At 42.1% G+C, this 26,948-nt stretch overlaps 1 protein-coding gene and 1 long non-coding RNA gene across 7 annotated transcripts in view; one reads left to right on the top strand and one right to left on the bottom strand.

The window, feature by feature from the left end:
* Positions 1-20,407, bottom strand: part of LOC142661126 (uncharacterized) — an 81,488-nt gene extending 61,081 nt beyond the window's left edge. The window contains exon 1 of the long non-coding RNA XR_012850648.1: positions 20,326-20,407. This is a non-coding gene — a long non-coding RNA (uncharacterized LOC142661126). The remainder of the gene's footprint in view (positions 1-20,325) is intronic.
* The window catches only part of ZNF536 (zinc finger protein 536), a 575,107-nt gene that overhangs the window by 238,919 nt on the left and 309,240 nt on the right, over positions 1-26,948 (top strand). The gene's annotated exons all lie outside the window — the stretch shown is intronic.

Genomic DNA, 26,948 nt, shown 5'->3' with positions numbered 1-26,948 from the left:
TTAGCAACTTATTTTCAAGTGCACCATAAGACGTAAAACTCTCAGATGGAGACACAAATGGCACACAAACATACGGCACGTAGCGGCATCTCCTGAAGCCAATGTCCATAGTCCTAGAATTGTGCCAGCTGTTTTCAGAAAGTCCAGCAATAACCCAAAACATCCATGGACTACAGGGGGTCGACATGAAAAAATATTATATGGGCCTCTTACGTTCCAGCAGCTTATTTAGTGAGGTCACCATAGAGCACCCCCATGGCTTTCTACCAAATCTCTTATTGGAGGGACATGTATCTCTGGTGGACGATCCACCAGTACACGAGAGCCATGAAACTCTAGTAGAGAGTAGTTGGTCCCTTTGCCTTGCTCCATACCCTATGTTTGCCTCTAATCTGCAATATCCTGACTTGGACAACCTAGAACAACAGAAATGATGGTCCCGTCACTGCAGCATCATTGGCCATTACTGGAGAAGCCATGCTACCACTGCAGCTACCGAAAACTTTAAAGTGTAGCTAAACGTTTGACTAACTTCTGACAGGTCATAGTGACTTGTCAGAAGTTTGGATTGGTGGAGGTCCGAGCACTGACACCCCCACCAATCGCTAGAACGAAGCAGCTGAAGTGTTCGTGTGAGCGCTCAGCCGCTTCGTGTCTGTTCGGCTTTTTACGGAAAGCCGATGTATCGGAGTACGGGCTCATAGACTTTATATTGAGTCCGTACACCGATACATTTATTTCCGGAAAAAGCCGAACAGACACAAAGCGGCTGAACGCTCACACGAACACTTCAGCTGCTTCGTTCTAGCGATTGGCGGGGGTCTAAGTGCTCGGACCCCCACCAATCCAAACTTCTGACATGTCACTATGACATGTCAGAAGTTTGTCAAACATTTAGCTACACTTTAAGTCCAAGCCGTACAAGATTGGAATCTCAAATTGGAATCTCCAAACGTTCCCGGCATAAAAATTTAATTCAACCTTAAAAGTTTCCTTAGAAGGGCCGGCGATTACTTTTATGGAATTCTCTGGAACATACATTGAAGCGTTTTAGGGCCTCACCTCCCCATGCACCTGACAAATTTAACAAATTGGGAAAGGAGAACCGCAACTCCTCGGCGTGATAGATTGGGGCAAATAAGTCTGTACCACAATGAAGGTTGTGGCAAGAACCAGTACCTGCAAGGGGGTGCCATTTTGAATTCTTATATACCCTCATCTTCATGTCTCCATTATACATTTTTCACATGTGAAAATAATTTAGATTTCATTCATTTCTATCCTAAGTGTTTCATATTTTGCATTTTAGTTCCCCTTACGTCATAACGAAGGCTGAACGGGGCACCTCGATGCACTTCTGTCTGCAGCCGTCTATAGAACAGGCCTTTCGGGGGCTTCACAAAAAAGAAAAGTGTATGATTTGAAATGTGAATAGTTTACAAGTAGCAGATTTACTAGAGAAATTTCATCCAAGCCTTCACAAAATCCAGCCAAACGATGAGGATTCCTGCGTTTGTACCAAGTCGCCAAAATCTGCTGAACAGATGTCAATATTACCTCTGCTCGGCATTAATATGCGTAAACAAATGAACTTGTTTTTCATTATAACATTTATATAGCGGCAATCAGTAACGTCAAGTACATTTCATCCAAATAACATGTGTAACAACAAAGACAAAAAAAAATGTATAAAAAATTCACAAAAAATAAATAAAAATTACATAAAATAAAAAAAGGTGATGTGGGGATTTGAGGACACGGGATGGTAACACTTGAGGTTCTATAATAAGATATCTGTACACGTCTCATTTAAGCAGTGTGATCTCGTAGATGGCTGTTTTTTTTTTTTACGTCTATGTTGCAGTGGGGGGGGGGGGATTGGAGGGGAGGCGTCTGTTGCAAGGAGCTGTTGTGGTATTGATTTTGGTAAAGACTTCCATTAACTGACCAATCTAAATCTCATAAGTGATGTCAGGATAGTTATGCATTTTGTGAAGTTCAAACAGTTAGCCAATATTTTAGAATTCAGGCAGCGTCTCCGCATGACTGCTAAATAATTTCCAAATAGAGAATCAGGGCAGCTTAGCGTATCTGCAGTTTAAGGCGGACGCGACCACAAAAGGAGGAAGAAAAAAAAAAATGACAACGTGCCACCTCCGTGTTTTTTAAATATTAACGCTGTATTGGAATAGTATTTTTGGAGCAAAACCTGAGGCTCAAGAGGATAAGTGACATAAACAAAGGCAGCTGGTCTGCATGAAATAATGGAACAATAAGGCCCTCACAGCCGTTCTCATCGCTACTCCATGCTAATTAACATTCTGTTGTGGCCGCAACACTGAAAACATATAATCTGTATTGGTGTACTGTACAGCTGTAAACACATTCCTTTTTGTCTCCTTTTCTTTTTTTGTGAGCCTCTAGAGATGGCGGAGCCGCTGACACGTGCGTGTGGGCCAAAAGTCATATCATCACGACCAAAATAGCTGGGGTGGATGGGAGTTGGGTGGAGCCGGTGACTCTTAGCATGTCGATTTTTGTATTTTTTGTTTTTAATGTAATATACAAAACCGTGTTCAGTGATGTGCGGGCTAGTCTCCAGCTTTGAGGATTGCCGGCCAACGGGAACGCTGTGAGAAGCTCGACTGTAATGTATCGGTTCAAGTTTTTTAATGTACAGAGTACTAGAAACGGCAATAGTGTTTTTGGTGATATTCACAAAAATTTCATCCCCCGTACAAAGCACTTTACAAAAAATTGTAAAGAAATGTTTTTGGAATTTATATGGCCATTTTCTGGCCTCCTAGATTCCAGAAACAATGGACACTCAACGGTATTGCATCTAAGTACCAAGCTATGAATAAATCTCAGTAGCCATGGGGATAAAGGACCACAACATTTAAACCCCCAAAAAATTGTAAAAAACTTTAGTTTAGTGGACACAAATATTTTTTAGACTATAGCAAAAAAAAAATCCCCAAAAAATCGAACAGTTTAGAGTTGCTACAATATGAAATCACCAGCCGATCCCACGTCATGCAGGATATTGTCCTCCAGAAGGAAATTTTTGCAAACGTTGCATTTGGCGCTTAAAAAACGGGATTTCCTTTGGTGAGAAATGATCAATATCAAAACTACTTCAGTTATAAAAACCGAAAAGCCATTTATTTTTTTTAAACTTTTTTTATTTCTTTTTCAGGGGTGGTTAAAAAAAAAAACTAAAAATGTAGAAGCCCACCATCCCACTTGGACTGATAGATGTGGAAACTTTGAATCAAATTTTTTTGCTGAAAGCGGAAAAATAAAAAATATACACCGCATCTCTGTATCTATGAAGAGTTCAGAGCCCGTGCTAGGGTCTATTCACATTGTGTGGTCAAATCTTGTTTTTTTGGCAGCGATTTTCAGAAAAACACGACAGAAAAAACTAATTTCACTGCACCGTATGAACAGACCTTTAGTACACACAGCATTTTTTTGCCGCTGATTTAGATGCGGAAACCGCGTTTGAATCAGTGCCAAAAAATGCTCCAAATCTCCCACAATTGATTTTAATGGGAGGGAGAGGCATTTGTTTTCTCATGGGAAAGGAAAAAAAAAAACATCATGCCCTATCTTGGAGCAGTTTTTTCCTCTGAACTTCCATTGAAATCAATGGGAATTACGGGGAAAAAAGCCCCGTTCGTTTGGAGCCTTTTTTCTATGTGTTTTTTGAAATTGCTAAATTTAAAAACAAAAAATGCATAAAAAAACCATAAAAAATCAAGTAAAAAAAAAGCCTGAAAAATTGCTTGCATTTCAAAAATCTGCCTCAAAAATCCAGAAGTGATTTTGAGGCAGATTTTTTCTGCTCGCCAAAAAACGCTTTGTGCATATACGGTAAGGGTAAGGGCCTGTTCACATCTGCACTGGAGGCTCCATTTGGGGCAAATCCAACCAAAAATACAGGAAACCGTAGTGCAGACACCCCGATGGAACCCATAAGAGTCAATGGGTTCCGTCGGGAGCCGGTTGTTTCTGTCGTTCAACGGAATCGGCGCTGATGGTATTTTTGTTGTACGGAGCAGAACGGAAACCGGAAAGCAGATGTGAACCGGGCCTAAGAGATATCAGGCATCTTTTTTTATTTGCCGAGAATAAAGATGAGCAGTGAGGTTATATTCAACTGGAACCTATGGCCCTAAACCACGCAGGGCCACTATACATGGTGTGCACAGTTATTCTTCGTTGTAAAATTTACAAATTCCCAAACTTACCAGAAAGATTTTTGAACTGGGCCATTTGGCAAGATAAGTATTACATTTTTTTTAATTTTTTTTTACCAAAACTCATCTTCTTTAGTAGCTCGAATATTGGGCCTGTTACGTGCAATAAGGACGTTACTAAGAAAGCACGTGGCTTTTCTGAGCTGCTTGGGCTGTGGGATTCCATACAGGATCTCCAGAAAGTCTTTTGGTGTCTGGTTGAGGAAACTTGTTTGCAAAAAAAAAATAGAAAAAGAATAAGCAATGTGGGGCAGAAAAAATAGCAAAATTGAGTTAATTGCTAATTTTGCACTTAAGGATTTACACATTAATTAAGGATTAGCATTTCTTAGTAAATAAAGCTTTGAGTGTTGCTTCTAAAAACTTCCATTCATTATTTATGAATCACTTGAACTGTTTTGTAAATCAGATTGGAAGATTTTATTGCGGAACAAGAGAGCACCTTTTCATTTCAAATTTCCATATAGAAAGTCCATATTTACATGTCGTTTAATGCCATCCTGCCATCAACATGATGTACGGTGCCCTCCAGCAGCCAATCGGCGGTATCTGTGGTTATTCTAGGGATAATTAAAGCAAGTCTCTGATTGGCTGCTATTGAGATGAGTAGTGGATTTCCCAAAATGGAATCTGTTCTCCTATTATTAATGAAATAGCAGATAGGGTTGTGCCCATTAATTGCCCATCTCCCAAAGTACCAGTTAGAGGAGCCACAAAATACTTTGTCTCATACAGGGGCGTAACTAGGAAACACTGGGCCCCACAGCAAACTTTTTACTGCCCCCGTGTAGACATAGTGCCCCCGTGTAGACAGTGCCATACAGCCCCCTGTAGACAGTGCTATACAGCCCCCCTGTAGACAGTGCCATACAGCCCCCTGTAGACAGTGCCATACAGCTCCCCCTTGTAGACAGTGATATACAGCCCCCTTGTAGACAGTGTTATACAGCCCCCCTGTCGACAGTGCTATACAGCCCCCCTGTAGACAGTGTTATACAGCCCCCCTGTAGACAGTGCTATACAGCCCCCCTGTAGACAGTGTTATACAGCCCCCCTGTAGACAGTGCTATACAGCCCCCCTGTAGACAGTGCTATACATCCCCTCTGTAGACAGTGCTATACATCCCCCTGTAGACAGTACTATACAGCCCCACCTGTAGACAGTGCTATACAGCCCCCCTGTAGACAGTGCTATACATCCCCCTGTAGACAGTGCTATACATCCCCCTGTAGACAATAATATACAGCCCCCCTGTAGACAGTGCTATACAGCCCGCCCTGTAGACAGTGCTATACATCCCCCTGTAGACAGTGCTATACAGCCCCTGTAGACAGTGCTATTCAGCCCCCCCTTTAGACAGTGCAATACATCCCCCTGTAGACAGTGCTATACATCCCCCTGTAGACAGTGCTATACAGCCCCCCTGTAGACAGTGCTATACAGCCCCCCTGTAGACAGTGCTATACATCCCCCTGTAGACAGTGCTATACATCCCCCTGTAGACAGTGCTATACATCCCCCTGTAGACAGTGCTATACAGCCCCCCTGTAGACAGTGCTATACAACCCCCCTGTAGACAGTGCTATACAGCCCCCCTGTAGACAGTGCTATACAGCCCCCCTGTAGACAGTGCTATACATCCCCCTGTAGACAGTGCTATACAGCCCCCCTGTAGACAGTGCTATACATCCCCCTGTAGACAATAATATACAGCCCCCCTGTAGACAGTGCTATACAGCCCGCCCTGTAGACAGTGCTATACAGCCCCCCTGTAGACAGTGCTATACAGCCCGCCCTGTAGACAGTGCTATACAGCCCCCTGTAGACAATAATATACAGCCCCCCTGTAGACAGTGCTATACAGCCCGCCCTGTAGACAGTGCTATACAGCCCCCCTGTAGACAGTGCTATACATCCCCCTGTAGACAGTGCTATACATCCCCCTGTAGACAGTGCTATACATCCCCCTGTAGACAGTGCTATACATCCCCCTGTAGACAGTGCTATACAGCCCCCCTGTAGACAGTGCTATACAGCCCCCCTGTAGACAGTGCTATACAGCCCCCTGTAGACAGTGCTATACAGCCCCCTGTAGACAGTGCTATACAGCCCCCCTGTAGACAGTGCTATGCAGCCCCCCTGTAGACAGTGCTATGCAGCCCCCCCCTGTAGACAGTGCTATACAGCCCCCTGTAGACAGTGCTATACAGCCCCCCTGTAGACAGTGCCATACAGCCCCCCTGTAGACAGTGCTATACAGCCCCCCTGTAGACAGTCCTATACAGCCACCCTGTAGACAGTGCTATACAGCCCCCTGTAGACAGTGCCATACAGCCCCCTCCTGTAGACACTGCTATACAGCCCCCCTGTAGACAGTGCTATACAGCACCCCCCTGTAGACATTACTATACAGCCCCCTGTAGACAGTGCTATACAGCCCCCCCTGTAGACAGTGCTATACATCCCCTTGTAGACAGTGATATACAGCCCCCCCTGTAGACAGTGCTATACAGCCCCCCTGTAGACAGTGTTATACAGCCCCCCTGTAGACAGTGCTATACAGCCCCCCCTGTAGACAGTGCTATACATCCCCTTGTAGACAGTGATATACAGCCCCCCCTGTAGACAGTGCTATACAGCCCCCCTGTAGACAGTGTTATACAGCCCCCCTGTAGACAGTGCTATACAGCCCGCCCTGTAGACAGTTAGATACAGCCCTCTGTAGACAGTGCTATACAGCCCCCTCCTGTAGACACTGCTATACAGCCCCCCCTGTAGACACTGCTATACAGCCCCCCCTGTAGACATTACTATACAGCCCCCTGTAGACAGTGCTATACAGCCCCCTGTAGACAGTGCTATACAGCCCCCCTGTAGACAGTGCTATACAGCCCCCCTGTAGACAGTGCTATACAGCCCCCCCTGTAGACAGTGCTATACAGCCCCCCCTGTAGACAGTGCTATACAGCCCTCTGTAGACAGTGCTATACAGGCCCCCCTAGACAGCGCCATATACCGCCCCCCAAACCCCAAAAAATTATACTCACCTTGGTCCCGTTCCCAATACGAATGCAGCTGTTCCACAACGCCGACGGGATTCTTGCGTAGGCCGGCGTGATTAAGTGACATCATCACACCGGCATGCGCAGTGATCCTGTCCCTGTGCCTGATAGGCTGCAGGGCGAATGTGGCTTGTAGCCTATGGCAGAGCAGGGAGACACCTCCTTGCTCTGCTGTAGAGTACCATAGTATCTGCTTCCTAAGGACGCAGATACTATTGAATGTGGCTTCAATACCGCTGCAGCAGCAATAGCGGCGCCACCAGGCATGAGGGGGAATGGGGGGCTGTGTCGGCGGGTGCACAGGCCCCCTCATGCCGCGGGCCCCCCGTAGTAGCCGCTATGGCTGCTACTGTGGTAGTTACTCCACTGGTCACTGTTTTATTTTCACATAAGTTGTCACACCTCTTCCATTTCACCTTCACATATATGCAAATCGTGACTTAAAGGGGTTGTCCACTTTCAGAAAATGAATGCTATTTTTTGTATAATAAAAAAGTTATACAATTTTCCATTATACTTTCTGTATTCATTCCATACGGTTTTCAAGATCTCTTGTTGTTATTCAGTAGTAACATTCATTGTTTACTTTCAGTGGATAAATTCTGTCCATGGTCATGTGACGGACAAACAGGTGCATGGCTTGTTACAGTATGTGTATCAGAGCTGTGTCTGCTAACGATCCCAGCACCTGTGTGTCCGTCACATGACCCTGTAACGATCCCAGCACCTGTGTGTCCGTCACATGACCATGGACATAATTTATCCACTGAAAATCAATAATGAATGTTACTACTGAATAACAACAAGCAGAGATCTTGAAAAGCATGAGGAATGAATACAAAAAGTATATTGGAAAATTGTATAACTTTTTTATTATACAAAAAAATAACATTCATTTGCTGTAACCGAATGACCCCTTTAAGTGGGAGGTGCGTGACAACCCTGTGTGCCCTTGGTCTGGCCAAGGTATGCCTCAATCTGCCTAATTACACCCATGTTTATGCCAGGTTACACCCCTTTTCAGGAAGACCGGTCCGATTTCCAGGTCCAATAGCGGAGACTGTACCATCAGAAATTAGAAGTTTGGGGGCCCGTCTATACAAGCTGCTCTCTGTCTCAGGCCGCGCTCCCACATGGGGTATTTCTTATGGAAGAATCTGCAGTAAGGCCTCGTTCAGACGGCCATGTGTATTTTGGGCCATAACACTGTATGTTTCCAATATGGAACCTTCTTGTACACGTATTGAGGGCATGCAAAAAAAAAAAAAAAGCTTTTAGAGGAGAACGCGGTACGATATATGGCATCAGAGGGAGCATGCTGTGATCCTTTTTATGCAGGCCCATTGAAATACATTATCACTGTATTTGGAAAGCATGAGATATGGATTCCAAATACTGCTGTCTGAATGGGGCCTAAATTACTGTTGAAATCCACATCAGAAATCCACAAGATAACCGTTATACAGATGGATGCAGCTTTTACTATACGGATGTAGTCCATTTAAAGGGGTTATATCAGAATCGACAATTATCATCTATCCACAGGACAGTTGATAATTGTCGGAGCGCTGGAACCCCTACCGATCGCGGGAAAAGTGGTCCCGAATACCCCGTTCCTCCCCGCTAAACCCACTCAATGAGGAGGAGCTTGAATGGAACAGCAGACGAACATGTGCCCGTTGATCCATTCAATGTCGATCGAACTGGTGGTCGAGCGTTGTATTTGGCTGTTTACGTCTTTCCCATAGACTATGAGTGGGGCGGCAGCGTACACCTTCGACCACGGCTCCATTCAAAGTCCTCCTAATGTGGGTAGGTGATAATTGTCGATTTTGGTACAACATCTTTTGAAGGTGTTCATACAAGTTAGATAAATGTCGACCTGAACCTTCCGATTTAGCAGGAATTTTATCTAATGTGTATGACTGTCCATCGACATCGGGGACGGGAGAGAAGGATCGGGCATGTTAGATCTGAACATGTTCGAACCTTTGTTCCTGCAGGAGATAAGCCGCTGCCTGTGATGTCTGGCTGCTGCTTATTCCTCTCTCCCCAATGAAATAAACCTGCTCGCTGAGCTATGTTTATGGTGGAGCCGGAGGAATAGTCGTCGGAATAGTCGTCGGAATAGTCGTCGGCCGACAGTGTCTAAGAAGTGTATGGTCGGCATGACCTCAAATCCACATAGATTTTTTTCCACAACATGCAAATGAGCTTTTGCACTTTGGCCAACATTTTTAGTTTGGACTCCCCACTGAAAATCTATAACAAATCTGACACGTGTGGCCTAAGCATGGCATGTGAGTAATAAACAAAGTACTATATGATGCAAAAGTATTTAAACATTAGAGTAAATAGAGCAGAGCTTGTCTACTCTAAATTATAGGAAGTCTAACTTTTTTAATGTTGCTCCCCGGCTCCTAGACTGGTCTAAAAGGCTCTTAAAGTTGACAGTAATTCGGTAAACCCTGTAGGATCCCTTGTAGGATACATAGGATTTTGCATACAATTCCCAGATATATTCTAAATATCGGAATCTCTCGCTTTACGAGCGGGAGCGGCCGGGTCATAAACTGGACTATGCGTTTATGTACTTTTTGTTTTGTTTTTAATGCATACAATGTGTGTGTCCTGTTGTCAGGACTTGGATAGAAGTCTCGATAGTTAAATAAAATATACACTGTGTGTTTTAACAAAAAAGAGTTCAAGAGTTTAGGAGTTGGGATGTTCTTCGGTAGATTTTTTTTAATATTTATAGAAGGAGCAGATTAATGATTGATAGAGATGTTTAGAAAGAACTGTTGACACAATCGAATCAGAGGGAACAGAAAAAGAAGATAAATTATTTGATCATTTAAATATTTGGACTTTTTTCATTTTTATAATAAGTATTTATCAGATTGGGGCAGCCCCTACATGTGGAGTTTGTATCTTCTCATTCTTGTGAGGGTTTCCTCCGGGTTCTCTGTTATCGCTACACATGAATACATAATGGTAGATTGATGGTCTAGGTATGTGCCTGAGATAGGGAATCATAATGGATGAGGGTATTTTAGATAACGGGGTACACACAGTACCTAACAATGGGTCGACATAGACAGCAAAGGGCTACCGTGCAATGGGCCCATTGCTCTTGAATAATAGAGCATCCCCCTTATCATGGGGTACCCCTTATGTATATCCAAAAATGTACAAGTAATTGAGATCTATGAAATTCATGAGTTCAGTCCCTTACATGTAATCTAATACTAGGATTCTGCTAGCTGCTTTTGAGGTAGCAGAGGGCACCGTTACCTGCTGGGCATTAGGGCCGCTTTAACCATTTTATCGTACACTTGCACCAGACCCCTGGCAGCAGCAACATTTTCAACTTAGGACGCGGATAAAGTTGAAAACCATGGAGAAGTAGGGAGCCATCATCTCCCTGCACCGCCATTCTCAACTGAATGTGGTGCTGGGAATAAAATGCTGGAGCAGGGAGCCGTCTGTGCCGAACCACACACAGCACAGACTGGAGGAAACCTGAAGAGGGATCTCCTCTATTCGTCGTGGGAACGGGGTTAGGTGAGTATTTATTTGCTTATTTTTAGGAGGCACTATAGGGGCATCATATACTGCGTGGGGGGCACTATAAGGCACTATATACTGTGTGGGGGGCACTATCGGGGCACCATACGGTGTGGGGAGGCACTTTGGGGGCATTACACTGTGTCGGGGCACTAAGAGGACATTACACTGTGTGGAGGCACTATGGGCGGCATCATTTTACTCTTGCCAGAAGGGGGGGGGGCCCTTATGGCATCTTTGCACTGGGCCCATCAGTGTGTTAAAACGTCCGTGCTGTGCCCCTGTACAGCTGCACAGGTCCCACATATGGTATGTCCGCCCCTGTACCTGGCCTTATACTACAAAACATCCTTTAAATGGCTTCTGAATGTATATAATTTTACCGTTTATATAAAAAAAAATCTTCGTAAAAATTTTTTTTAGACCTCGGCGATGGCCCTCAGCCTTGACAGACTCTAATTTACCGTTCAATCTTGTCAAACTATGAATATTACTTCAAATATATTAAAAATAATATCTATATTTATAACAAGAACATGCACTCCTTGCTTTCCCATAGTAGATTTTCTTCTGCTTAGAGATGTGACTTTACCCCCCGACCTTTTGATGGATTATTGACCATTTATTTTATTGATATATATACGCAGATGATTTCCCCGGACGATCGTTAAAGTCATGTTTTCTGGTTCCTCTGAGAAGATCGTTGGGACATTTTCATAATCGTAAACATATTCCTTTATGAGACATATGGCAACTCAATAGACTAAATTTGATCTGGTCTTCTAAAGCTTCTGGGGTCACATTAAACGGGGTCTATGAGTATTCTTTTATATGCTTAGGGTTATTAATGTTTTTATTTGATATTATGTTGCATATTACATACTATATTTTGAGGTGTTGCAAGATGCTATTGATTAGGTATTGACATTTGATGCCAAAAACTCCCGAAGTCATCACCGAAGGACATCAATAACACTATATCTCCATCATACTATGTAATAGGCTCAATGAAAGTTACAATCCCATTGAATATGGTCCCAAATGGCAAATTGACTTGACCCTGACCTGGCTCTGAGGACATGATGTTATTGTCTTGCCAGTACAATATTTGGGATCCCCCCTCCCCTGCACTCCTTTCCAGGTGGAATTAGTCACTTGGATTGAGACCATTTAAATATGGAAACACATTCCCATACTCAAAGATTACAATTAGGGTTATTATCGAATTGGCCATCTTTTCCAATTTTTAGGCCTTATCTCCACTTTATCAAGTCTGGTCTCTGATTTACCTGAAGAAGTTTATAGGCAATAAGGCATCATGGTCATTCAGATAATTGTCAAGAAAAACATGACCATTGGAGATGCCTACACTCAGTACGTTCTCCTAGCCTAGAAAATGCCGACACTTCTGCTGGTACTAGGAGATGGGCTAGTAGTCACTCCCATAACTAGGGACTAGGAAACCCATCATTAGGCCAAGCAACATGAGATTTTATATGTGTTTAGTCCAAACTCGTTCTACACGTTGACTTCAGAGACGCAATGACACAAAGTCCCTCATCAATCTTGACCATAGGATTACATTGAGTTATTTAGTGCTCTATATATATATATCCTACAACACTATGGCTTCCAAACAAGTTTCTTTGCAACTTTTGCATTGCATCATGATCGATGGAAAATCTGTAGAAAAAAAAATTGTGGCTCAGAGCTCATGAAATGTTGGCATCAGCCATAGAGCAGAAGTCGTCTTTGTCCATTACCCTACAAAATCAGCCCAGATCTAGTCATACAACTCATTTTCTCAAGTTCCACCAGCAGAGATTTATGGTCATGTTACCAAACCAAGGAGTCTATCCCCATGACATCCCTTTAAATTGGGATTGTGCTACAGAAAACATGACCCATGCCGTAGACAGCGACCTTGTGGTTATAGCAATATTGGTTCCTTCTTAAAGGGGTTCTCCACTTCGGATAATCTCTACTTGTCAGGCTGGGGCTAGACCAAAACTTTTTTTGTAGTGAGCTTTTTTTTTATTTTTTCATCGCTACATGCTGGGATTTCAGATCGAGACACTTTCAGGAGCGATTTTGAAGAGATTTTCAAGCTACTCAATGCATTCCTATGGACAGCGATTTATCACAGCGATTTTTTTGGAGTTCGATAAATACTTTGTGTGTTACCCTAGTCTAATGAGTTCCTATGAACAGCAATTTTTGTGTAGTGAGTGATAAAAAAGTCTTGGTTTAGCCCCAGCCTCAGCACAATTTCCCTGCAGCACCACCACAGGTGAAATAAGGCATTACGCAGTGTCCATTCATATCACTGTGTTGTCCTCCAGAGAGAGAGAGAAAGACGTTCTATGTAAGACTGCGTTCACATCTGCGTCAGGGCTCCGTTCTGACGTTCTGTCTAAATTTTCCGTCGGAACGGAGACCTGACTGACGCAAACGCAAACCAGAGGTTTCCGTTTCCATCACCATTGATTTCAATGGTGACGGATGTCCGTTATGCAGGGGTTCCATCATTTTGACAGAATCAATAGCATAGTCGACTATGCTATTGATTCCGTCAAAACGACGGATCCCCTGCACAACGGTGACAAACGGAAACCATTGGCATCGGATCCGTCACCATTGAAATCAATGGTGATGGAAACCTCTGGTTTCCGTTTGTCAGTCAGGGTATGTTTACACGCTTAATAAAAAATGTCTGAAAATACGGAGCTGTTTTATAGGGAAAACAGCTCCTGATTTTCAGCTGTTTTTTAAGCAACTCGTGTTTTTTGCAGCATTTTTTTACGGCTGTTTTTGGAGCTGTTTTTCCATAGAGTCAATGAAGAACGGCTTAAGAAGTGACATACACTTGAAAAACAGCCACGTAAAAAAACGCCCTGTCGGAACAGAACACCATTTTACCCATTGAAATCAATGGGCAGATGTTTGGAGGCGTTCTGCTTCCGACTTCTCGGCCATTTTTCGACCATTTACGGCCCGAAAAATGGCCGAAAATAAGCCGTGTCAACATACCCTCAGGGCTCCGTTCTGACGGAAAGCTCAGACCGAATGTCGGAACGGAGCCCCGACGCAGATGTGAACGCAGTCTAACCGCTCTCCACTCTGGTCCCGAAATGAGGATCCTGAACAGCGGACCCCTTTCTTTTAACTCAGAATTTCATAATAGGATGTAAGAAAATGGGTTTTCTAGATGAGATAACCCCTTTAAATGAGCATTACACACCTGAATCTGTGCTCCATTCCCGGGACACTCAGGAGCCTTAAATCGAAAGTAAAGAGTATCTGGGTAATTTTTCATTTAACCCAGACCCCAAAAATGTCACAAAGTTCCGTTTCTATCCCCATCTGAGATATTAATATCAGGCTGTTTTATTTAAAGCGTTTATTTCTGTGCCGTTCATTCATCCATTCACAGCTGTAGAAAGCCTCTGATTAATGCATCGTTCGACTTTATTATAGATTTTTAATACTAATGCACAGCGACTCTTTACAAATGCAAATTAAAGTAAGGTGATACGAGCAGAAAATATTGAGATCCCGATAATATATCTGTGCTTTCATAAATGTATATAATTATTAAGTCAGCTTTCGCTCCAGATGTAGCCACAATAAAGCCCGTAAATGCTAAAAAAGAATGAAAAATTGCTCGGAACGGCTGGGATCAAGCTGAAGTGAACGCACCTGGATGTGACAAAGGTTGCATTTACTAACTGCTGCGCGATCGCATTACAGAGAAAGAGCAAGTCTTTGGGAGCAGCTGTAGAGAAAGCCCTGTGTAAATCTTCATGCAAATAACAGCGCATTGTTAACTTAATCACATGCCGAGAAAAAGACGTGTGCGTCCAGAATGGTGATCTCTAAACAAGAGCACAGTCCGCAGAGATTGGAGGGGTTCAGCAGATTAAAAATTGCAAATAAGAAAAGGTACGCCGCCAGGGTCACCACCTCTGCAATAAGATTATTGTTCTTCCAAAAATTCCATTAAAGCTGCCGCACGGTTTCATTGTCGCGCCGCCGTTAAATATCCTCTAATTTGTTCTTCTCGAAGGAAAGAGATGGGTGATTAGTTTCCTGTATTCTGGGTGACATTTGGTTAATTGTGCTGTTACTGTCAATGTTCCTTTCTTATAGACAGTAGGATGAAAGGACTAATCCCTTTTTGGTTGGATGGTCCTGCAGAACGTTTGCATTGTTGGACTTGACAGTGGTGAACTACTTAGCTTGGGTGGGTTTGTGGCATGGCTGGGCTGGGTTGGATGGATGGATTGGTCACTCAGTTATAATTTAATGTCCATTTTTTGTAACACCAATTTGTCTATAGGTCCAATGTTCTGTGCTCATTATTTTCTTAATATATCTTTATAGCAGTCAGAGCTACTTTTTTCTGATACAGAGCTCCAAAATCCTTGCATACAGTAGAGTAGACTTAAATTCTAATTTCTGCATGCCTGCAGCCACCACTAGGGGGAGCTTTCTGCAAACTGTTTATACAATGAACAGTATACATTGATAAAACAGTATTCGGTAAGCTCCTCCTAGTGGTGGCAGCCAGAATTGAATCCTTTAACTCCAGGTCCAAGCAGGTGATTTGGACTCTGTATCAGAAAAACAAAGCTCAGACTGCTATAAAGAACATTAACACCTTAGGGACCCCCACTGTGTTTTAATGGCAGGCAGCGTAGGGACTTATCCAGCAACTACCTCTTTTGGTGTCGCTGCAGAAGAGGCTAATAAGCGCTTCAGTGATCGCTCCTGCTCTAAGAACGAGCTCCTGTTCTTACAGCAGCCTCCCAAATACGGCCGGGATTTGAGGAACCTCCGATCCCGGCAATTTAACCCTTTGATCGCCGAGGTCCATGACCAAGACATGATCAAACGAGATTCCCCCTTCGATCGGGTCATAGAGTTTCCCGGTGATCCGATCCAAGACTAGGGAACCTCTCTACAGTCAGCCCTGGGGACCTAGAAAGGAACCCAGGGCTGTCTGTTCTGTATGCCTGCTATTAGGACACACTATGTGATGTTATAGTGACACAGAGGATAATGTACTAGTATACAGAAGAATGATAATACATTATAAGTATAAAATAAAGTTGTAAAATAATAATCCCTTCATGGAATTAATTTTTTTTTTTTTAAATAAAATAAATTAAAACAATCTGAGGAATTAATTTTTAACAGGTTATTAAGGTGAACATATAGCTACATCAAGGAAAAAATAAAAAAGTTATGGCTGCTGGTCATGAAGGTCCTTTCAGGCCTGGTTATTCATTAAGGGGTTGAAATTAAAAAGGCAAAGTAATGTTTTACCTATATGGCTTAAAAAATATATTCGTATAAAAAAAAAAAAAGTGTTCATTGGTGGACATTCACTTTCAGTAAAGTTTCCTCTTTAGCACTCTTGACGGATCCCAATGACTTCCAGTAGAAGGATTTTTTCACACCCCGGGGTTTCACCCACATAGACCACACCAACTTTCTAAATGACGCATGTTCAGGTGACCACCCCAGGTGCAGGGACGGCCAAACCATTGGTGCAACTTGTGCAGCTGCACGGGGGCCCGGTAACTAAACGTTCAACAAACTTCTGACATGTCAGAAGTTTTGATTGGTGGGGATCCGAGCACAGAGACCCCCACCAATCGCTAGAACGAAGCGGCAGAAGCGCTCCTGTGAGTGCTGAGCTGCTTAGTTTCTGTTCAGCTTTTTCCGGAAATCGATGTAGCGGAGTACGGGCTCAATAGAAAGTATATACATATATATAATATTTATTTATATTGCTAAGTTTCCTTTTAATGTATCTGCAGCGGAATCTGGTTCCTGTAAATGACAAAATCTGTTCTTTACAGTAACCTGTATAACAGCGCCCATTGTCTATCAGCAGAGAATGGCGCGGTGATTTACATCCATTCGCTGTGTCGGTTACTTAAATATTACAAGTCAACTCAGAATCCTGACACATGGAACGGCTGAAAGTTTTCTTCCGATTTATGACCGATTTTCCGATGCAGAAGAAAGGATTCAGAATTGGCTATATCCCATTATAATAGCGAGAGTGGGGCTCATAAGTCATATTTCTCTCCCGTACAACTTATCTTTACATCTCATGCTGCTTCGGATCTGCAGATGAAATGAAGGCATTGCAGCATGTAAAGAAATCATCGCTTTACATTAGTTTTACAGCAAAAAGAAAAAGACAAATGTCCTGAAAATGTGAGATTTGTGTGAGCGCCGGCATTACTTCTATCATCCCTAATCACCTTTGTCACCGTGGAGGCCGCCCTGTGTTGTGCCGTCCTTTCCAGTAACCAAAGTAAATCACTTTTATGCCACCAGCTTTAGTTTGAGCGTTGTGTAATCTCACATTAGTATATTGCTCATATGTATTGTCTCTAGGACAGCTGCCTCGTCCATCACTTTACCAAATACCCGCCTGAGAGCGGATTGAGTCATGACATGAAGGCTAGGGGCACATGGGGCGGCATTCTAGATGACAGTGTGGTCTCTTGACATGCAATCGTTAGCCATGTTTTTGCCATGTGAAACCGACTACACTGGCACAGAGTGATCAAGGCTGTATCTACTTCTTACTCTTATGTCACTGAAGTCTTGTTCTATCATCCCTCATTTAAAACGAGGTGCAGGAGACATAGACCAGGACCAGTTGTAAATTACTCCGACCATCTCCTTGGAATTTTGGGCCACTGATAAGAGCCGAAACAAAAATGTTCAAAACTATAGACCTTTGTAAACTCTAGTCTGTTATCCCAATGTTCTGTTACCCCGAACCAGTCTGACAATATTCTATCACCTGTCATTGTTGTAGGTACCCCAAGTGTCAGTGTGTCATTATCATGTACCCCAAGTGTCAGTGTGTCAATATCTTGTCCCCCAAGTGTCAGAGTATCATTATCTTGTCCCCCAAGTGTCAGTGTGTCAATATCTTGTCCCCCAAGTGTCAGAGTATCATTATCTTGTCCCCCAAGTGTCAGTGTGTCATTATCCTGTACCCCAAGTGTATTGTAATTGTCCCATACCCATAGTTACCAACATTTGTCATTTTTTTCAGGGACACTTAGGGTGTGGCTTATTTGGTGGGTGTGACTTATTGGGCATGGCTAGTGGGCGTGGCTTTCTTTCCAGAATTTCTGCATACATATAAACAAACAAAAATGTCTGCACTAGTTTGGCTGACAACTACTATGGTGGCCGGTATCTCTCTCTGGTTATCTTGTTGTATACAGGCATGTGATGTCTCAAATTATCACCAGGTAGAGGCGATATGTGCTGACCACTACTGGTAGCTTAAAAACCAGTGTAGATAGTTCCACACTCAGTGCCCCTTCTAAATCGTGGCCCACGCTGCCCCCAGTAGATTGTGCCACACACTGCTTCCTGTAGATAATGCCACAGTGCCCTCTGTAGATAGTGCCACACCAACCCACTTGTAGCTAGTACCACACCCCTCCTTGTAGATAGTGTCACAAATCTCCCTTGTAGATGGTGCCACACATCCCCCTTGTAGATGGTGCCACACATCCCCCTTTTAGATAGCGCCACACACTCCCCCCTTTGTAGATAGTGCCCTGGCGCCCCCCAAACAAGTAAAAAAAACCTTTATAAAAAAAAAACCTAGCCCTGTTCCCACGAAGAACGGAGCTCCACAGTCTTGTCAGTCCTGCAGCCTTATGAGGCGCCGAGACAGGATCCTTGCGTAGGCCGGCGCAATCAAGTGTCGTCATCGTGCCAGCATGCGCAGGGATCCTGCCCCAGTGTTAAATAGGCTGCAGGCCCGAGGACGCAGATATACTAGTTCAAGTTGCCTGGACACGGTCCAGGACAGTAATTTGCCAGGATTGTCTCTGTAAATTAGGAACAGTTCCGGCAAATTCGGGACCATTGGAAAGTGTTAGTGAGTCTTTAGCCTGTACCCCTAAGTGTCAGTGTGTCAATATCCTGTGCCCCAAGTGTCAGTATATCATTATCCTGTCCCCCAAGTGTCAGTGTATCATTATTCTGTTCCCCAAGTGTCAGTGTATCATTATCCTGTACCCCAAGTATCAGTGTCATTATCCTGTCCCCCAAGTGTCAGTGTGTCATTATCCTGTGCCCAAAGTGTCAGTGTGTCATTATCCTGTACCCCAAGTGTCAGTGTAACATTATCCTGTACCCCAAGTATCAGTGTATCACTATCCTGTCCCCCAAGTGTCAGTGTGTCAATATCCTGTGCCCCAAGTGTCAGTATATCATTATCCTGTACCCCAAGTGTCAGTGTATCATTATCCTGTACCCCAAGTATCAGTGTCATTATCCTGTACCCAAAGTGTCAGTGTGTCATTATCCTGTACCCCAAGTGTCAGTGTGTCATTATCCTGTGCCCAAAGTGTCAGTGTATCATTATCCTCTACCCCAAGTGTCAGTGTGTCATTATCCTGTACCCCAAGTGTAAGTGTGTCATTATCCTGTACCCCAAGTGTCAGTGTGTCATTATCCTGTACCCCAAGTGTCAGTGTATCATTATCCTGTGCCCAAAGTGTCAGTGTATCATTATGCTGTACCCCAAGTGTCAGTGTGTCATTATTCTGTACCCCAAGTGTCAGTGTGTCATTATCCTGTACCCCAAGTACAGGCAGTCACTAGTTCAAGTTGCCTGGACACGGTCCACAACAGTAATTTGCCAGGATTGTCTCTGTAAATTAGGAACAGTTCCGGCAAATTCGGAACCATTGGAAAGTGTCAGTGTGTCTTTAGCCTGTACCCCAAGTTTCAGTGAGTCATTGTCCTGTCCCCTGAATATCAGTGTGTCATTGTCCTGTACCCCCAAGTGTCCGTGTGTCATTGTCCTGTACCCGCAAGTGTCAGTGTGTCAATATCCTGTGCCCCAAGTGTCAGTATATAATTATCCTGTCCCCCAAGTGTCAGTGTATCATTATCCTGTCCCCCAAGTGTCAGTGTATCATTATCCTGTCCCCCAAGTGTCAGTGTATCATTATTCTGTTCCCCAAGTGTCAGCGTGTCATTATCCTGTACCCCAAGTATCAGTGTCTTTATCCTGTACCCAAAGTGTCAGTGTACCATTATCCTGTACCCCAAGTGTCAGTGTATCATTATCCTGTACCCCAAGTGTCAGTGTATCATTATCCTGTACCCCAAGTGTCAGTGTATCATTATCCTGTACCCCAAGTGTCAGTGTGTCATTAACCTGTACCCCAAGTGTCAGTGTTGTGGGTCCTGCACATATACCAACTGTGATTTTACTTTTCAGTCTGGTTAGATATTTTCATGCCACACATTCATGTACACAATACCTTCACACTCCTGTCAAAACAACAATTGTGGGCACATAAACACGTGATTTTTTTTTCTTGAGCAGCACAATAAGAAACTACGAAGCCAAAGGTTTGGGGATCACCTTTCTTGTGTTGTAGAAGCCGTTACCAGCAGAGGAGTCGGGCGGCCATCATGGTGTATGACACAGATGATGTTCCCAGTCATGTAGATGGGAAGGAAACTATCCACATAGAGCGCTCTTCTCTGCCAGAGGGTTAATTGAGTGGCGTTGCTGTTGGCACAAATTCGAGCTCAGTGTGTGATCTAGCTGAATGAGAATAGAGAATGTGCAATGCTTTCCTCCGGCACCAGGACTCTGCTCCAAACTACAACTCCCAGCATACACCCAGCCCGTGGTAACAACACATCATTAGTATCTTATTCTTTATGTATGAGGCACAGATGTCGCTGGTCCTGAAATTCTTTCTATCGTCAGACACCTTCATTGCTGCCCTACAGTGGCCTGCTGGACCGTATAGTCTGGACTCTGACGGACTTAATGAGAACCTTTCACCTCATTCATGCATCATCCTTTTAATTACAGATCATGAAATGCTTTCACCTGGGAGAGGTACAGATAGTTAACACGCTAACCAGGGTATAATATGCTAAACAGCCCGTCTAATATGCTAATGACAGCCACCATCGCTCCTCACATCAGTCCAGTGAGAAGGAATAGAATGATATCCATAGGCATTGAATAGACTGAAAAAAACATATCAATTATCAATATAGCAGAGCTGGATTTGTCATTGAGCCGTTAATCTTCCACACCACTCTACAAAACCAATTGTCACGATCTGTGGGTATCTGGGCCATACCGCCGTAGCGGGACAGCAGCTGGCCAACAGGATACCAAGTCAATGTCTATATTTCGAATAAGGATATCTGTGGTAATTCAGGCAGTAGCGATGGATAGGCTCGGACGGCACCTTGACAGCAGGCAGACACCAGGCGCGGTATAACACGGAAGGCGTAGTATACGGCACAACACGACTCCAACGCTCTATGGTACAGGAAAAAGGCAGCACGGGATACAGGATACAGGTAGCAGGTACGGGAACACTGGGAAATGGAAAACACTAAGGGACCATTTGCAAAGAATAACAGAAAAACGCAACAATGCTCAGGCAATGAAGGAAGGGGCAGGGCCCTTCGTATAGTCCAGGGTGATCATAGGCTAATTTAACATACAATTCAGGTGAGCACCCTACGGGACACAACCGAGTGAAGCAGAAGGGAGCGCTGACGTCTCCTGATGAGGAGATGTGGGCCAGCGCTCACTAATCCATGTCTGCGGCCATCGGGGGGTGAGTAATCCAGGTGGTCCGCGGCCATGGGTGTCACACCGAGTTATGCCGAGTGCAGGGATGGAGCCTGATACAAAGAATCCTTGTGTCATGCCCCGCCCCCTCAGGCTCAATACAGCGTAGGAGTCTTCAATGGAATGTTCCTTTAAGAGTATGCAATAGGTTTAAAGTCTTTTGAGAAACTACAATGAACACATTGTGATATCCCTAAACATCCCATTAACCTCAGCTCTGCTACATCATTTTTAGTTTTTTTTCATGATAGACTATTTTGGCTAAGCAATGATTGCTAAACTCTACCTACTTCTTATCTAGTTAGTAAAGACTATCATCATCTTGAGAGATCTAATAGAGTATTTGCCATCGCACCGATGGAGTAAAACTTTCTCCTTTATTGCATTACAATTCGCAGATACACTAAGGTTGACATTTCGGCTATATAATGGCCTATTGTGTGGCCGAAACATCGCCTGGACTGTATCCGCGAATTGTAATAAAGTTTTACTCAACCGGTGCTGTGGCAAATGATCTATAGGATCTATATTTCTGGGAGTTGGTGGAGCCTGGAGCCATTTTTGATGGACGGTGCAATACACGAGTGGTGCGGAGGACCAGTCCTGCGTTCTTCATGTTCCTGAGGGATATTCAGGGAGTTGAAGTTCATCATGTGATTACTTAGGCCATCCATATGTCTGCTCAATTTCAATAGAGTTAGACCAGAGTCTTTTTTTTATGGGTGTCGTGGGGTCTTTTTTTTCTCGTCTCTATTGTTCAAGAACCCGGCGCCGGTGCCATCAAACTGCATCCCCCCTCCATCCAACCATCCACATCACTTGTTCACAGAAAATCTTTTATACATACTGTACGGCCATAGGAACATTCGACTCTCCGCTCACATCTGTGGAGTCACTTTTATTAAAAAATTGCGTATGTTCTGACATGACTTTTTATTCCCCACAATTTTTTGCATCCCCCTCCCCCATTGATCTAAACACAATAGCGTCTTCTACATTTGCATATAATAAAGTCTTTTTTTTTCCTATCATTATATGTTTTATTATCTTTTCTACAGACTCCTATTATAGGTTGTAGATGAGCGTCTATAGGAGGACGACGGCTGAACAGACAGATAAATAGAATGAATTCAGCTAAAAAAAAAAAAAAAAGGGGGGCACTCACCGAAGGGTTAATTAACAAAAGCGTCTGAAGCCATAAAGCATCGTGGAGCGATTCCCTCCTGCAAGAAGCATATACATTAATGCTATCTGCTCAGCAGTAAACTTGCAAAACAAAACAATAGCAGGAAGGTATTTTATTCTGTTTACTAAATCCCATGACACAAAAACATTCAAATGCAAATTCTTCAAAGCAGAAAGCTGCCGATTCAGGGAGTGCTGTGCTTAAAAAAGCGCTACCAGTAACAGCAGTTTGGGAATAGCTCACTCTGAATGCCAGTTTATTTAAAGCAGACCTCCTTCTTCCAGGACCTTTTTACTGCCTCTCAGAGAAATTTCACTTCTGAAGAGAATAATTCATGTCAGAACGTCTCAACTTGGATATTTCTGCATTCATTCAAATTGATGCGGATAAACAAAAAAAAAAAAGTATATATATTCAGTAACATTCCAATAACCCAATATATTCCGGACTAGCAGACAATTAATTTGACCTTGAGGTCCTCAAGAGGTCGTCCCCAACCCATCCAAAGTTATTAAATATACCACGATTCCCTAATGTATTATCCAAATTTCATATTCCTGCAACCGCCTCTGCCTGGTGCTGACACCATGATTTTAACCTGACCTGACCCTACGAAATTATATATAGGAAAGTTCATTGATATACAGGGGTATTGTGCAGTTGGCCATCATAACAGCCCATCTACTCTGTTCATTGACAGGATAGAGGTGCCAGGGAGGTTTGTCATAGTGAATTTCATCTTCCTGTACCTCCTTTTCCCTCTTACATAATTCACACCTGCTTTAACTTATGAAAATAATTATATACAATAATTTAACTTATACCAGCTGTACATATATAATTATATACAGAAGATACCCAGGTTATACCAGCATGCTCCATATCACTGTATACAAGAAGATTTATAACTTATACCAGCTGTACATATATAATTATATACAGAAAATACCCAGGTTATACCAGCGTGCTCCATATCACTATATACAAGAAGATGTATAACTTATACCAGCTGTACATATATAATTATATACAGAAGACGCCCAGGTTATACCAGCATGCTCCATATCACTATATACAGGAAGATGTATAACTTATACCAGCTGTACATATATAATTATATACAGAAGATACCCAGGTTATACCAGCATGCTCCTTATCACTATATACAAGAAGATATATAACTTATACCAGCTATACATATATAATTATATACAGAAGATACCCAGGTTATACCAGCATGCTCCATATCACTATATACAAGATATATAACTTATACCAGCTATACATATATAATTATATACAGAAGATACCCAGGTTATACCAGCATGCTCCATATCACTATATACAAGATGTATAACTTATACCAGCTGTACATATATAATTATATACAGGAGATACCCAGGTTATACCAGCATGCTCCATATCACTATATACAAGAAGATCTATAACTTATACCAGCTATACATATATATTATATACAGAAGATACCCAGGTTATACCAGCATGCTCCTTATCACTATATACAAGAAGATATATAACTTATACCAGCTATACATATATAATTATATACAGAAGATACCCAGGTTATACCAGCATGCTCCATATCACTATATACAAGATGTATAACTTATACCAGCTGTACATATATAATTATATACAGAAGATACCCAGGTTATACCAGCATGATCCATATCACTATATACAAGAAGATGTATAACTTATACCAGCTGTACATATATAATTATATACAGAAGATGCCCAGGTTATACCAGCATGCTCCATATCACTATATACAAGAAGATGTATGACTTATACCAGCTGTACATATATAATTATATACAGAAGATCCCCAGGTTATTCCAGCATGCTCCATAACACTGTATACAAGAAGATGTATAACTTATACCAGCTGTACATATATAATTATACACAGAAGATACCCAGGTTATACCAGCATGCTCCATATCACTGTATACAAGAAGATGTATAACTTATACCAGCTGTACATATATAATTATATACAGAAGATACCCGGGTTATTCCAGCATGCTCCATATCACTATATACAAGAAGATCTATAACTTATACCAGCTGTACATATATAATTATATACAGGAGATACCCAGGTTATACCAGCATGCTCCATATCACTATAGACAAGAAGATCTACAACTTATACCAGCTGTACATATATAGTTATATACAGAAGATACCCAGGTTATACCAGCATGCTCCATATCACTATATACAAGAAGTTGTATAACTTATACCAGCTATACATATATAATTATATACAGAAGATACCCAGGTTATACCAGCATGCTCCATATCACTATATACAAGATGTATAACTTATACCAGCTGTACATATATAATTATATACAGAAGATACCCAGGTTATACCAGCATGATCCATATCACTATATACAAGAAGATGTATAACTTATACCAGCTGTACATATATAATTATATACAGAAGATGCCCAGGTTATACCAGCATGCTCCATATCACTATATACAAGAAGATGTATGACTTATACCAGCTGTACATATATAATTATATACAGAAGATCCCCAGGTTATTCCAGCATGCTCCATAACACTGTATACAAGAAGATGTATAACTTATACCAGCTGTACATATATAATTATACACAGAAGATACCCAGGTTATACCAGCATGCTCCATATCACTGTATACAAGAAGATGTATAACTTATACCAGCTGTACATATATAATTATATACAGAAGATACCCGGGTTATTCCAGCATGCTCCATATCACTATATACAAGAAGATCTATAACTTATACCAGCTGTACATATATAATTATATACAGGAGATACCCAGGTTATACCAGCATGCTCCATATCACTATAGACAAGAAGATCTACAACTTATACCAGCTGTACATATATAGTTATATACAGAAGATACCCAGGTTATACCAGCATGCTCCATATCACTATATACAAGAAGATGCATATTTTATAGCAGCTGTACATATATAATTATATACAGAAGATACCCAGGTTATACCAGCATGCTCCATATCACTAGATACAAGAAGATGTATAACTTATACCAGCTGTACATATATAATTATATACAGAAGATACCCAGGTTGTACCAGCATGCTCCCTATTACTATATACAAGAAGATGTGGAACTTATACCAGCTGTACATATATAATTATATACAGAAGATACCCAGGTTATACCAGCATGCTCCATATCACTATATACAAGAAGATGTATAACTTATACCAGCTGTACATACATAATTATATACAGAAGATACCCAGGTTATACCAGCATGCTCCATATCATTATATACAAGAAGATGTATAACTTATACCAGCTCTACATATATAATTATATACAGGAGATACCCAGGTTATACCAGAATGCTCCATATCACTATATACAAGAAGATGTATAACTTATACCAGCTGTACATATATAATTATACACAGAAGATACCCAGGTTATACCAGCATGCTCCATATCACTGTATACAAGAAGATGTATAACTTATACCAGCTGTACATATATAATTATATACAGAAGATACCCGGGTTATTCCAGCATGCTCCATATCACTATATACAAGAAGATCTATAACTTATACCAGCTGTACATATATAATTATATACAGGAGATACCCAGGTTATACCAGCATGCTCCATATCACTATAGACAAGAAGATCTACAACTTATACCAGCTGTACATATATAGTTATATACAGAAGATACCCAGGTTATACCAGCATGCTCCATATCACTATATACAAGAAGTTGTATAACTTATACCAGCTGTACATATATAATTATATACAGAAGATACCCAGGTTATACAAGCATGCTCCATATCACTATATACAAGAAGATGTATAACTTATACCAGCTGTACATATATAATTATATACAGAAGATACCCGGGTTATACCAGCATGCTCTATATCACTATATACAAGAAGATGTATAACTTATACCAGCTCTACATATATAATTATATACAGGAGATACCCAGGTTATACCAGCATGCTCCATATCACTATATACAAGAAGATGTATAACTTATACCAGCTGTACATATATAATTGTATACAGAAGATACCCAGGTTGTACCAGCATGCTCCCTATTACTATATACAAGAAGATGTGGAACTTATACCAGCTGTACATATATAA

The sequence above is a fragment of the Rhinoderma darwinii genome, chromosome 9 (assembly GCF_050947455.1).
Source record: "Rhinoderma darwinii isolate aRhiDar2 chromosome 9, aRhiDar2.hap1, whole genome shotgun sequence".
NCBI classification, from domain to species: domain Eukaryota; kingdom Metazoa; phylum Chordata; class Amphibia; order Anura; family Rhinodermatidae; genus Rhinoderma; species Rhinoderma darwinii.
The sequence above is the reverse complement of the archived record's forward strand: the minus strand, read 5'-3'. Positions and strand labels throughout refer to the sequence as shown.